General features: G+C 46.6%; 1 pseudogene; it reads left to right on the top strand.

The window, feature by feature from the left end:
- Positions 1–8: 8 nt before the first annotated feature.
- On the top strand, positions 9–6,118 carry LOC114683933 (annotated as a pseudogene).
- Positions 6,119–13,985: the final 7,867 nt, after the last annotated feature.

Below are 13,985 nucleotides of genomic sequence, written 5' to 3'. Positions count from 1 at the left end.
GACTGGAAGTCAGTCCTGCTCCAAAATCTGCACTGCCTACAGTTTGCTGCTCTCACATGGAGGCATAGTGAGCTTGCTAGATGGCTCAGGGCTTCACTGCAGCAGTCAGAATGGAGCAGAGAGGCAGGTCTGCCAGTACCTGTTGGCTACTATTTGGATAGATTAGCCAATGTATCCAGCAATGATACCTTTGGCATCTTAGTTCCATTTTTGCTGCTGAAATTATAACTTTTCTACTGTGTAAGGCCAGATGAGGTCTTTCTGCACAAGGCCATTGGAACTGCAGGTCAGGGCCAGCATGAGGAATTGGGGGGGGGGGGGGGGCGTCCAGCCACTCAGTGCCAGTATTGGGGAGGCCTTGTCCTTGAAACCTGGTTCAGAGGCATCAGTTGTCCCTTGCTTGTAAGAAGTGTCTGCTGGCCAGCTCAGAAACTCTCCCTGTTAATAATAAGTGACAACCCATCCAACCACTCACCCCAGGTAAGCGGTGTGCTGGTAGTCAATTCCTTGGTGCCTCCCACTCAGACTACACTGGATGGAAGAGGAATGAGTGAGCCTGATGTTCTTTATATGACAGGAAAACAGAAAGCCTACTTCCTCCCAGAAATCAAAGTGCACCCCCAAGTCCTAGAGACTCTCCAGGCCCTGGTTCTATCTACATCATCTAGACATTCCTCATGGCACTGACCCTCATGTTATCACATAGTCCTTGCCACCCAGGTTCAGGACACACATGAGCCCTCAGCCTGAAAGTGGTCATTGTCCAAGGTCTCATGGACTGGGAGATCTGAACCAGAAAGCCTGGGTCCAGAGTCATGTTCTTCCCAGCAGTACAGCTACAGGGATGTAAAGGAGACTGCTAAATGTATGTATATGTTCCTTATTTACCCAGCTCTCTACCAAGGAACTCTGTCTTCTATGTGGAGACTGCTGTTCTAGCCAGCCAAAAGCGCATGGGTGTTACAAATTTGGAGCAGACCTGTTCATCCCTGTCTCTCTGTGATGTAAAGGGCACACTATGTTGCATAAACACAGTTGCTTCCCAGAAAAACTGCTGGTGCCACTTGCCAACTGAAACGTTTTTCTGCTGGCCCCAACTCAAGTTTCCATTGACTAAGGACATTCTGTCTCAGGGGAGACAATGTGATGCTCACCTGCCACAGAGTCTCTGCTCTTTGTCTTGTCTGGGATGTGCTGCTATTGTCTCCCTGATCTTCCCAGGAGACCAAGGTCCACAGCATCCTCCCAGGCACTGGTCCTAAGGAAACTGCACTTGGTACTACATGGGAGTATGACTAGCCAAGTCCCCATACTTTCATGGTACTTGGCACTTGTGACTCTGTCTCTAAGGAGCAGGACTATGGTAGAAATGAGATTTGTGGTATAGAGAGGCACATGTGACAACCAGCTCTGATGAATGTAAACCATGCACTACAGAAACATTGGCCCCAGGGAGAGTATCATAGAAGGCAATGGGAAAAGCAGTTGGCACCTCAAGAAAGGACTCAGACTGCTATCGAGATTAGGTTGTGCTAAGGTTTCCTCCTGACTGGTCAACAGCCACCTCTCGCTGTCCTATGGTCTATCCTCAAGAGGGGGAGTTCTAGTGTGTCTCTTGTAATGATACCAGGCCATTGAATTAACATCTCATCCTGTGACCCATTTATCCTTAGTTACCTCCTTAAAGATCCTGTCTCCAAACATAGTCATGTTGGAAGTTAGAGCTTCAACATAAGAATTTGAGGGGGGTTAGTATATACCTCAGTAACAACTGTGAAATGTTCCTAATTAGAAAAGGTTGCCTATACTTCCCAGGAAGGTAGGAATATCTGATCTGGACCCCATACGTAGAATGGCTTGGGATTCTCTGGTGTTTCTTTGGTGTATGGTATGTGTAGGCCACCAGCCAGCTCAACCTAACTGCTAGACTCCAAGCTCCTTTACTTTGGCAGCACACACAGTATCCAGACTCCTGGAGTTATCGGCAGCCAAACTCCTCCCTCCTTGTTCCACTGGGAACAGCACAGTCTGATTGTAGATGTGTAGAGTGATGGGTGGTTTAAAAAGTACACTTCTTCCCTGGCCCGCACGCCTGCGTGGTGGGCATGCACCAAGGTCTCCGTGTGCCCGAGGCCGAGAGGCCTCCATGGCCGACGTGAGTGTCAATCAATCCAAGCTGCCAGACGTGAATGAAGTGTGTTGAGATTTTGCTGTCCTGGAGGACCACACCCTGGCTCATAGCCTTCAGGAAAAAGAGATTGAGCATCATTTGGCATCAAACATTTAGCAGAACTGTCTGGTCCAGGATGATCTTCAGGTGGCTAAGCAGCTCCAAGAGGAAAACCTAAAAGGCCAGGCTCAGCTCCAGAAACACTACAAAGACATTGAACAACATGGTTGTAAAATTGCTCAGGAAATTCAGGAGAAGCTGACTATTGAGACTGAGAGACGACACCTTCAGGAGAAGAAGGATGAGGACATAGCACATCTTTTGTAAGAGAAGGAGCTACAAGAAGAGAAAAAGAGGAAGAGGCACATTCCAGAGCCTTCTGGGGGCAGTACTTTTGGAGATGGCTACTATTATGAAGATGGAGGAATGAAACCAAGGGGAATAAAAGAAACTCTGTACTCCTGCACTAGTGACCCACAGGGATCAGGAATGGTATGATGCTGAAACTGCCCGGAAATTGCAAGAGGGAGAACTTTTGGCTACACATGTGAACATAAGAGCAGCTCAGGGTTGCTCAGGATGAAGAAATTGCTCAACTTTTGATGACTGAAGAAAAGAAAGCCAAAGATCAAGAAAGGTCACCTTTGGACAAAAGGAAACATGACCCTGAGTGCAAGTCAAAAACAAACTCAACACACGCAAAGTCAAAAGAGAGTGAAGAAGCACAACATTCCAAGATTGACAGGCTGTCGGGACCACTGCCACCTACAGTGATGGGCCCTGAGGATCTGGACTATACCCATTTTACAAACCAGCACAGTGCCACTCGTCATTTCTCAGAGTCCTCACGTAAAGGTTTCCATAATAAGCGGTAAAACAAAACAAACAAACAAAAATGGAATCTGGACTTGCTGTAGCAGATATTAACTGAATGATACAAAATGCACTCCACATTGGCTGTTCTCCTTTTATGTGCCATTCCTGGTTGTTACTCTGAAAAAAAAAAAAAAGTACACTTCTTGCTGTGGCATTGAGGGCTTTCCAGAGAGGATTAATTGAGAGAGAAGATCCACCCTATACATGGGAAGTTTCATTTCCTAGGGTCAGGAGCTGGATACAAGAAAAGAAAGCTTGCTACAGCACAGGCATCCTTGCTGTCTCTGCTTCTTGTCTGTTATATGTCCTTTTCCACTGTGTCCTCTCTGCCGTGATGACTGAAGCTCAGAGCAAAATAATGCTTCCTCATGTCATTTATGTCAGTTATTTTATCACAGGGACAAAAAGTATAACATATAGGATGGGCAGAGTTGGCCCCTGAGGGGAGCCATGGGATATCAAGAATCTAATCACACCCAGGTTCAGAACCATCATAAAGAACCCAGGAAATCAAAACAGCATGAAAAGGTCTGCTACTGTTCTCCCCACCAACCAGGGGAAGTGGAAAGGGGACATGTGGCCACCAGTCTCAATCCCATAAGACATACCTTAGGTTGCACCCAACTCATTAGTGGTGGGGAGAGATGGCAGGAACTTCTACTAACTTTCAAAGTCATGGAGCAGGATACAAAATTCTGATCAGTTTATGAACACCTGAAATCTTTCAATGGGACAACTTGACTGCATGAAGGCCTCCAAAATCAGGCTCCTGGGATTCCTGCACCGGAATAAGCAGGGACATGTCTGCAGCAGGTGATCCTATGCTGCACTTCAGCCATATTGAGTCAGACTCCAGGAGTGGAACCAACATAGCTGTGTGTTTATGTAACACCCCACCTGCTTCCTCCAGTCACCAGTATTTGAAGATGGTACATTCCAGGTGGCATCTAAGTCTCTTCCAGTCCTGATGTCTGATTTGACCAGGCTTGAGCCAGGCTTTTCTGGATGCTGAAAAGGATCACCCAATGACCAGTCTCTCAGGTTCTGAAGAATAAACATGAAGATTGTTCCCCAAATCCATCAATTAGGGTAAAGGCTTACTTTCTGGACAATGGCCTTTGCTTTAATTTAGTTTGCATTCCTTAACTACAATGCCTCACTAAGACATCTGTTAAATGTCTATAGTATTAATTTAATAGAGGGGGTTCCAATAGAACTGTATTGAATTGTCTATTTAATTAACCTCATAGGCCTTTAATGGAGGTCTTAAATAGACATGATTAACGAGTACTAGACAAATTAAAATTAGAGTCAATAACATTCTTGGTAATTTCTCATGAGCTGTGAAGGACAAGCATTGCTAAGTAGGCAAACACAGAGATGACTGCAAAAGAAAAAATGTTGGAGCAGCAGGAAATCCAGAATGGACAAGGCCCTGAGCGTTCACCATTTTGTGTCCCAAGAGATTTTAACAAAGAAAGATGTTTCCCAGTCACCAAGTTGGTACTCATGAGCAAAGGCCTCAGCCTTCATATGCATTTACAGAAAATATTTTCTCTCTTTGTGTTCCATCCAGCTGATCTCCCAGGAAGGGAGAAGTGTGGAAGGGAAGGAGATGGGGAAAATGAAAGGGATGGAGGAAGAGAGAGAAATATAAAAGAGAGGGGAGGGTCATGACATTGGACCATAGACCAGGCACAGTGGGACTGAACAGGATAAAGCAGGTTGGTTGGGATGGTGTGTTGAATGGGATGAGATGTAGAATACTACATTGTTTCTGCCTCCACCAACCATTCACCAGATCACTCAAGTGATGCATCTTTGCAAAGCTGAAGGCTATCTTTATATTTATCTCATCTGACCTCCCTCCAGTTAGCATTTAATACGGGCAACCATTCCTCACCCAGGAACCCCTCTTTATCCCTACCCTCCTAATCTTCACCCCCTTCCTGGCCACTCCTTAGAGTCCTTAAATGGATGTTCTTATCCAAGACATGGAAATGTTGGGTTGTCCTCAGCCCCATTTTGGACTTCTCTTTAACTTCCCTCTGTGGCTGGTCACATGCCCACAGCCCCAGGTAGACCTAAAGTTCTCAAAATCATATTGTCAACCAGAGAGGAGGTATGATTTCATTGTCTTTCTCCCCTAAGTTAGAGTAAAAGCTTGGTAAGAAAAAAAGACTGCATTTTGATCATTCTGGATCCTCAATTATCTAGAGAAAACCTAACCCAAGGTAAAGGCTTATTGAATGGTGGTGTGAAAACACTGCCCTTTGACCTCTCCACATAAGTACATCTACACCCACCCAATGGAACTGTCTTATTGTCTCTGTAACACAGGGACAAGGTCTGCTTCTGTGTTGCTTCCTCTCTTTTGTCCACAACCCCATCCAACCTTTCTTGAAGTCCTACTGAGTGTCAACTTACATAGGAACTCAAGGCTCCTCTCCTCCCAGCTCTTCTCACAGTCCTATCCCTCGACCTCATCCTCCCATACACCAACTGCCCAGTCACAGCCCCAGTTATCCCATGGCTTCCCTGACTCCATACTTGGGCACATACAGACAAGGTGACCATTGGAACATGACTCAGTCATGCTCCGGACCAGAATTCCCAAGTCCCTCCATGATGATCCTAGGCTCCCCCTCCCCAGTGCCTGTCTTGTCCACTCTAAACCCCTCAAATGTGCCTCTGCTCCACTCTCAGTATTTGCACTTGAGTTATTTCTTTGTGGGACATTCTTTACCTCGTCTCTCAACCCCATGTCAGCCTCATCTGCATTTGTCTCTGTTCTACTGGAAGGTTCCCTCATGGCCTTCCCAGCTCATCCCCACCTTCTTAGCTCAGCAGCCCCTCCTCCAACAGCCTCCATCATTTCTTGTATGTCCTACAGCCCTTCTCAGCTAGGACTTTGCCTACCTATTTGCCATTAAAACCATCAAACATCCCCATATGGTGCAGAATACTGCTTTGCATAGAATGGGTTTAGCAGTCTCTGGTCGTGTTGGCACACACCTGTAATCTAAGCACTCAGGAAGCTTCTGAGGTAGAAGGATCATGAGTTCCAGGCCAGCCTGAGCTGCATAGAAAAACCTGTCTCAAAAAACACCACAAGAGGAGGGCGGTGGTGGCGCACGCCTTTAATCCCAGCACTCGGGAGGCAGAGGCAGGCGGATCTCTGTGAGTTCGAGGCCAGCCTGGACTACCAAGTGAGTCTCAGGAAAGGTGCAAAGCTATACAGAGAAACCCTGTCTCGGGGGGAAAAAAAAAAAACCACCACAAGGAGCCAGGCAGTGGTGGTGCACGCCTTTAATCCTAGCACTTGGGAGGCAGAGCCAGGTGGATCTCTGAGTTCGAGGCAGCCTGGTCTACAGAGCGAGATCAAGGACCGGCACCAAAACACAGAGAAACCAAACTGTGGGACGGTGGGGGGGGGGGCACCACAAGGAAGACCTTAAAGTGTAGTCCTCGGTGGTAGACAGCCTTGCCTAACATGCTCAAAGCCCTAGGACCCATCCTCTCCACAGGAAAAAAACATGTTCATTAAATATTTGTTGCTTATCCAGTCATAATGGTTCATACTAGCAACCCAATCACTTGGAAGGCTGAGGCAGAAGGATAGTCATGACTTCCAAGTCAACAGTGAGTTCCAGGCCAGCACAAACACACACACACACACACACACACACACACACACACACACACACACACACACACAATGTATATTGTCCCATTAGAGAGAGAGCATGCCAAGGGTGTGACTGTGAAAATGCACTACAGACAATCAGGCAACGGTAGCACATGCCTTTAATCCTATCACATGGAAGGCAGGAATTTGTCTGGATCTCTGAGTTCAAGGCCATACTGGAAACAGAGCCAGGTATGGTGGCACACACCTTAAATTCCAACACTAGTTAACCATGGAGGTCTGCAGGTCTGTACAGACAGACAGGAAGTGACAAGAGTTGGGTAGGAAGAGGAAGTGATGTAGCTAGACAGAGAGAGCAAATCTGAGAGAGAGCAAATCTGATGGCAGAACAGCAAGGCATATAGGCATGGGTAGACAGGAAGAATCTCGCATTTGGAAGCTGCAGAGTTGGTGAGGTAAGGTTAGCTGTGGCTTTCCCTATTTCCCTGATCTCTCAGGTTTTCTTTCACCCCTATATCTGGCTCCGTGGTTGTGTTTTTTTTTTTTTAATTTAATAAAACCATTTAGAAATTCATCTACAGAATTCATCTACATGTTTTCTCAACTGAGATTCCTCTTCCCAGATAATTATAGCTTGTGTTGAATTGGAAAAAAAAAAAAAAAAAAAAACCAGGACAGCCTTTCCCCTGACTCCTTCCTTACCTATAGGATATGTCCAAGAGGACATGCATCCTCTAGCCCTTCTCAGAGACCCAGAGGCCACATTAAGTAGGGCAGAATTGCATACAACTACTAAATAAGATGTGGATAGTCCAATGAGGACCCTATGACTCTCTTAGTCCCACCTTCCAAGAGGGAACATCAACACCCAATAGACCAGCCGTGATGATCTTTAGAGAGCAAACCCAGTTGAACTCCTGAAGATGGGTGCACTTTGGCTCAGAGGCTAGTCCTGTGCAATAATAATAGTAATAATAATAGCTTTTTAGTCTACAGATAGAGTACTTGCCTAGGTTCTGAGATACTGGGGGCATGGTGAATCATCTGTAGAAGAACCATGAATAATTCTACTAAGTGTAGGCTTAGCAGATATCTGAAATAATTAAACCATTGCCCTGGTTATCTTATCCCACATAGTAGGGCCCTGGCTACTAAGGGCCTTTGCCTAAGAACTGCAATTTTAAAGCAAGAAAACACCAAGTCCAAAGGAATGCAGGATGTCCCCAAATACATGATCTCCTGCCACCTCTCAGAATATTGGCTCTTTCTCTACCCTGGACCTCTGGAGACCAGGAGTTCAACAATGTCTCAGTCACTAGGGTATGGTTACCTTGAATCTGCTGGTCCCCACCCCATAGGTCATCCCCAATTTAGTGAGTGAGGCAGTGACTAGTAGAGATGGGGCCATGAGACTATAAAGTAGGACAGGAAAGAGACATGCCTATGTCCTGTGGGAACCGACCTTAAGATGAGGCCAGATATCTACACTAGAGTAAGGCAGGCAGGAAAATTGGCATGGGGTAGGACCTAGGAGGTACCCAGATAAGGTGCAATTGGAAGCTTCAGGCTATGAGTGGCCTGGGAAGAAGCCAGGGAAAAGTGAACAAGAGTGGAGGGGTGGACCAGAGAGACCAGGACAAGGACCATAAAAGACCAGTAAGGAGGTGGCTACACCTCTGAGGGATGGATATCTGTGGCGTAGACCAGGGTTAGCATTGGAGGCTGTCTTAGTTAGGGTTTCTTTTCTGCAACAGAACACCATGACCAAAAGGCAAGTTGGGGAAGAAAGGGTTAATTTGGCTTACACTTCCACTTTGCTGTTCAACACCGAAGGAAGACATAACAGGGGAGGAGGCCTGGAGGCAGCAGCTGATGCAGAGGTCATGGAGGGGTGCTGCTTACTGGCTTGCTTCCTATGGCTTACTCAGCCTGTTTTCTTATGGAACCTTGTCCAGGGATGGCACCACCCACAGTGGCCTGGGTCATTCCACATTGATCACTAATTGAGAAAGTTCCTTACATCAGATTTCATGGAGGTGTTTCCTCAGCCAAAGCCTCTTCCTCTCCAATGACTAACTTGTGTCAAGTTGACACACAAACCAGCCAGTACAGAGGCACACAGAAGCGTTCTTTGTTGTTTGTTTGCAGTGCTGGAGACTAAACCCACAGCCTTGAACCTGCAAGGCAAACACTGTACCCATGACCTATAATCCCAGCCTTTTCTTTTTGATTTTTTGCTTGTTTGGTTGGTTAATTTGCCTTGATTTTTTTCTTTAAATAGGATTTCTCCCTTGGTAACCAGGCTGGCCTGAAAATTACTATCTAGATCAGGCTGGCTGGGGAATGCCAGATCTCCCTGCCTTAGCCTCCCGAATGCTAGGATTATAGGCATATTATAGGTGTATTCCATCACAGCCATCTCCGAAACAGTTATGAGGCATGAAATTAATACCCATGAGCAAGGTTTCAGAAGCAATCTCTGCCTCTTTGAACCTCCATGTACTCACAATGAGGTGGCCCGAAGGAGGACAGGCTTACTAGGGCAGACATGCATTATAGGCTGGTGGATGGAGAAGCCCTATTGCCATCAGGCCTGAAGGGGTGGGGACAGACCTGCAACTAAGGGCTCAGAGAAAAGGGGAGTGAGAAGGGAGGCAGGAAAAGCCTGTTAGGTCCCAAAGATCAGAATCAAGATGGGCCCAGCTGAGTGGTACCAGAAAAGTGGGTCCTTGCCTGTCTTGTTTTTGTGAGTTTAGGCAAGCTGTGGATGTCGCTCTGTATAAATAAACACTAATTGGCCAGTAGCCAGACAGGAATTATAGGCAGGACTAACTAACAGAGAGGAGAATTGAGGGAACAGAAAGGCAGAGGGGGACACTGCTGGAGCCATCGCAAGGACAAGGAAGATGTGAAGTACCAATAAGCCACAAGCCACGTGGCAAAATATAGATTAATAGAAATGGGCTGATATAAGAGTAAGAGCTAGGCAATGATAGGCCTGAGCTAATGGCCAAGCTGTTTAAATAATGTAAGAGTTTGTGTGTTTATTTTATAAGTGGGCTCCAGGACTGACGACATGGCAGGACCCAGAAAGAAAACTCCAGCTACAACCATGGTCCTCCTGGTATCTCAGCATCATTTTTAAAATAAAAACTATAAGTGAAGTGTGTAAGGGATAAAGTTCTTATGTGTGGCTTCACCCCAGAGTTGTGGATCTATAGCACTGTCTTCCAAACCAGGGACCAGTCACTTTCCAAAGCTGTCCCTGTCACAGCAAACTACAGCTGGCCCTAAGAAGTCCACACTGGTGGCCCATTTGCTAGTTGAGGACACAAACACATCTACCTAGAACCAATGTAACAGCAGGTGGGTCACATGGCTGGACCTCTCTCCCTCAGATCATCTGTGTCTCTAGAACTTAAACTCACCCTGAGTTTAAACCCCATTGACAAGAACAAACCAAGACTATTTTCTGCAAGGCAGGAACCCCTGCCAGCTCCAGGCTCCTACCTGTGTTTGCTACAGGATTTACAGACTGCAATAACCATCGAAAACTCTAATATCCAGCAGCCTAATTAACGTAGCATACAGTTACAATCCACTCACTGACGCTTATGTTACTCTGTGGAGGCCCTGACAGCTGCCCGGGCCCCATTCCAGGAGCTTTTTATGGTGGCAGACCCTTCTTAGCTGTGTTGAGTAAGACATAGCATAGCCTTGAATAATGAAGACAGAGGGACTCGGGCTCGTGGAGTAGGGCATCTCAAGCTGTGTCTGGAATCTCATCACAGCTCAGTCCTATGCTGGCTCTTTTCTTTCTGAAGAGGTCTGAGCTGCCCCTCAAAACACATGTGGCCATGTTCCCCTTTGGGGCAAACAACAAAAGTGCTTCTCCCCCAAATCCCACTAGGTCTGCACATCTGGCTCAGTGCCTTCCCTCCCTTCCTCATGCCAGGCTTCCTTTTGTCCTTTGGCTCAGATGAAGCTGCTGAAGTGATCAGGGTTGCCAGAGTCCTCAACCAACCAGGGTGACTGGTTCAGCGACACCAGCTTCAGCTTGATTCCAAACATGAGCCTGGGATTTCTTCCTGCCATGGGCCTATGTCTTCATCTCTTCAGGATGCTATCACAAAAGGATCACAGAGCCGGGCGTGGTGGTGCACGCCTTTAATCCCAGCACTTGGGAGGCAGAGGCAGGCGGATCTCTGTGAGTTCGAGGCCAGCCTGGACTACCAAGTGAGCTCCAGGAAAGGCGCAAAGCTACACAGAGAAACCCTGTCTCAAAAATGCAAAAAAAAAAAAAAAAAAAAAAGGATGACAGATCAGGTAGCTTATAAAAGACTTTTGCATGGCTCTGGATGCTGGCAAGTCCAAGGTCAAAATTTTGAAAGATTTGGTATTGAGTAGGGCCCCATTTTTTAAGATAGCTGCCAAGGGCCGATGTGGTCTCTGGGAACTCTTTCAAAAAGACACAGCGCTCACCAATCATGACCCAATCTCTCCTAAAGGCACTACCCCCTCATTTGTTGTTTATTTTAGGGACAAGGCTTTGCAATAGAATTCTGACTGGACTTGTAACTTGCTAAGCAATCCAAAATGGCCCCAAACTCCTGTCAATACTCCTGCCTCAGCTGAGTATTCAGGCATGAAGCACCACAAACAACCAAATCTCCTAACACCATCTGTCAGTTTGAGTCTTGAAATTTACCTGTGGGCTCGTGTGTTTGATTACCAGTTCCCAGGTGGAGCTGCTATTTTGGGAGATCTGAGCTTTATAACCTGGCTTTGCTTCCATCTTGTGCTGTCTGCATCCAGGTCTACACCATGTGAAGTAACAGCCACAAGCTCCCACCACACACACCAAGCTGCCCCTTCTCCCCCACTACATTGCTGTGAAATAAATGTGAATCATGAGCTGAAACAAACCATCCTCCCTTCAAGTCAGGTATCCTGGTCACAATCACATAAAGATAACCAGTCACATATGGGGATTGGCTTTGACATGTGAGTTTTGAGGGAACACAAGTATTCAGCATTCAGCAGTCTGTCTAGCTTCTGTCAGTGTCTCAGAGGAATGGATGCTGGGTGTCACATTTTAGGGAGCCCTTGCCATCCCCTCTAACTCAGCCTGTCCCCTTCTCTTGGAAACTGACATTCAATGGCCAATCTATTCTCATTCATGGGTGAAGGGTGGGCCTTGCAGCAGCTGTCCCACTCCACCCCCTCTATTCACATATGGTGCTCACAGGAAAGTGTGGGGCTGGCGTCTCTCAGGAAGAACCTGTGTCCAGCTCAAACCTGTAGTTAGAATCACTGGGGAGTGCCCAGAACAATGCCAAATTCCAGGATCACTGCATCTCCAAAATTAAACCAAAACTGCTGGGGCATGGACCCTAACATCTACATTTTTTCAATTAACAAAGCCTTCATAAACCATTCACCTCTGTGAGCCTGTGGTTTGGGGCATGCTTGTAATCCCAAAGCTTGACAGACTGAGACAGGAAGAACATGCATTCAAGGCCAGCCTGTGCTACATAGTGAGATGCTATTTCTGAAAACCAAAGGCAGGAATGTGGCAAGATTATGGGTTCCACCCCCAGCACAGAAGAAGGAAAGGAAGACTATGACAAAGAGGAAGGAACAGGATCAAGCCCAAGTAAGTACTTATTAAATTTTCTGATTTTATTCTTTTTTTTCGAGAACAGTTGTGCCTTTCCATCCTAATGTCCCCTAAGATAACCACAGTCACACACTGGGGGCATAGACAAGACCAGAGGCCCCTCCAACCAAAGCCCAGATAGCAGGGGTTTAGATGTGTCGTGACCATCCATGATATGTTATAGACTTGAACTCTGAGAACCTACAAGAGTCTTAGGGCTTAGCACAGAGGCTAGATCTGTGCAGGTGTTTTGTAAAAGTCCACAAAGCTGGTGTGATCAGGCACTAGTGGGTCACTTCAGGTGCCATCAATTGGCCACCCTGTCCTTCACAGAAGTTTCACTGACCACCCAACTAGGATAGGTCTGTCTCAGCATGCCTTGAAGTGAGAGTGCCATGGGCTAATGCCTTCAAAGTAGGTATCATGACTTCACCATACCTTGTCATTAAGATAACAGAGGTGGAAGCTGGAGAGATGGCTCCATGGTTAAGAAAACTTGCTCTGGTCCCACTGGATCCAAGTTCAGTTTTCAACACCCATGCTGAGTGGGTTACAACTGTATGTAATTCCAGTACCAGGGAATCTGACACCCTTTTCTGACCTCTATGTACATGGCACACATAAATTCATGCAGCCATACATGCAAAACACAAATAATAAACAAACTTTTAAAAAAAGCTAGCAGGGGTAACAACACATTTTTAAAGAAATGAGATTGACTATGTGATACAGTATCAGAGTGGGGCCAGGCAGTGTTCGTGCACGCCTTTAATCCGAGCACTTAGGAGGCAGAGGTAGGACAATCTCTGTGGGTTAGAGGACAGCCTATTCTATTGTTACAAACCCTGTCTCAAAAAACAAACAAAAAAAGAAAACGAAAAGAAAAAGCCAGGTGGTGGTAGCGCATGCTTTAATCCCAGCACCAGGAGGCAGAGCCAGGTGAATCTCTGTGAGTTCAAGACCAGCATAGCCTACAGAGCGAGATTCAGGACAGGCACCAAAGCTACACAGAGAAACCCTGTCTGGGGGCGGGGGGGAGAAAGAAAAAGATTAAGAAGAGCTTCTTCTTTGGGAAAATACCAAATGGTAGATGACATCAATGCAGTGGGAGGGCCCAGAGGACCCAGGGGCCCAGGATTATGCAGTCATGATTGTTATGCCCAGATCATGGAGACCTCCAAAAGACCACCAATGGAGACCAAATCCCGTATATAAAAGCAAAAAGTCTTTATTTCAAGCTTGGAGCTTGGACTCTGTCCAATGCAGTGGTGAAGGCAGAGAGCCCCAAGCAGACAGGGTGGGGTTTTTAATCATAGCAGAAGTTGGGATGAGGGGATTTCCAGAGTGCAGGACCCTGATTGACTAACATTTGTCTAGAGGTATAGGCAATGTTTAGAACATCAGGTATTTCCCCTTAGATGCAGGACCTCCCTGGGTGGGGTCAGTTCATGGCTTTATCTGGATCCCGGTGTTACCTGCCAGTAAGCCTATTACAGAAGCTGTGTCTGGACCTCTAAGCCTGTCATGGCAGTTGTGTGGTCAAGCCTTTTTGCCCCCCCCCCCCGCAACACACACCCCTTCACAAGTACCAATGACAGGACTCAATCATGAGTCCTATCTGCCCAGGGGTT

This window comes from Peromyscus leucopus, unplaced genomic scaffold (assembly GCF_004664715.2).
Source record: "Peromyscus leucopus breed LL Stock unplaced genomic scaffold, UCI_PerLeu_2.1 scaffold_1021, whole genome shotgun sequence".
Lineage (NCBI taxonomy): Eukaryota > Metazoa > Chordata > Mammalia > Rodentia > Cricetidae > Peromyscus > Peromyscus leucopus.
This window is presented reverse-complemented; position numbering and strand designations above follow the sequence as displayed.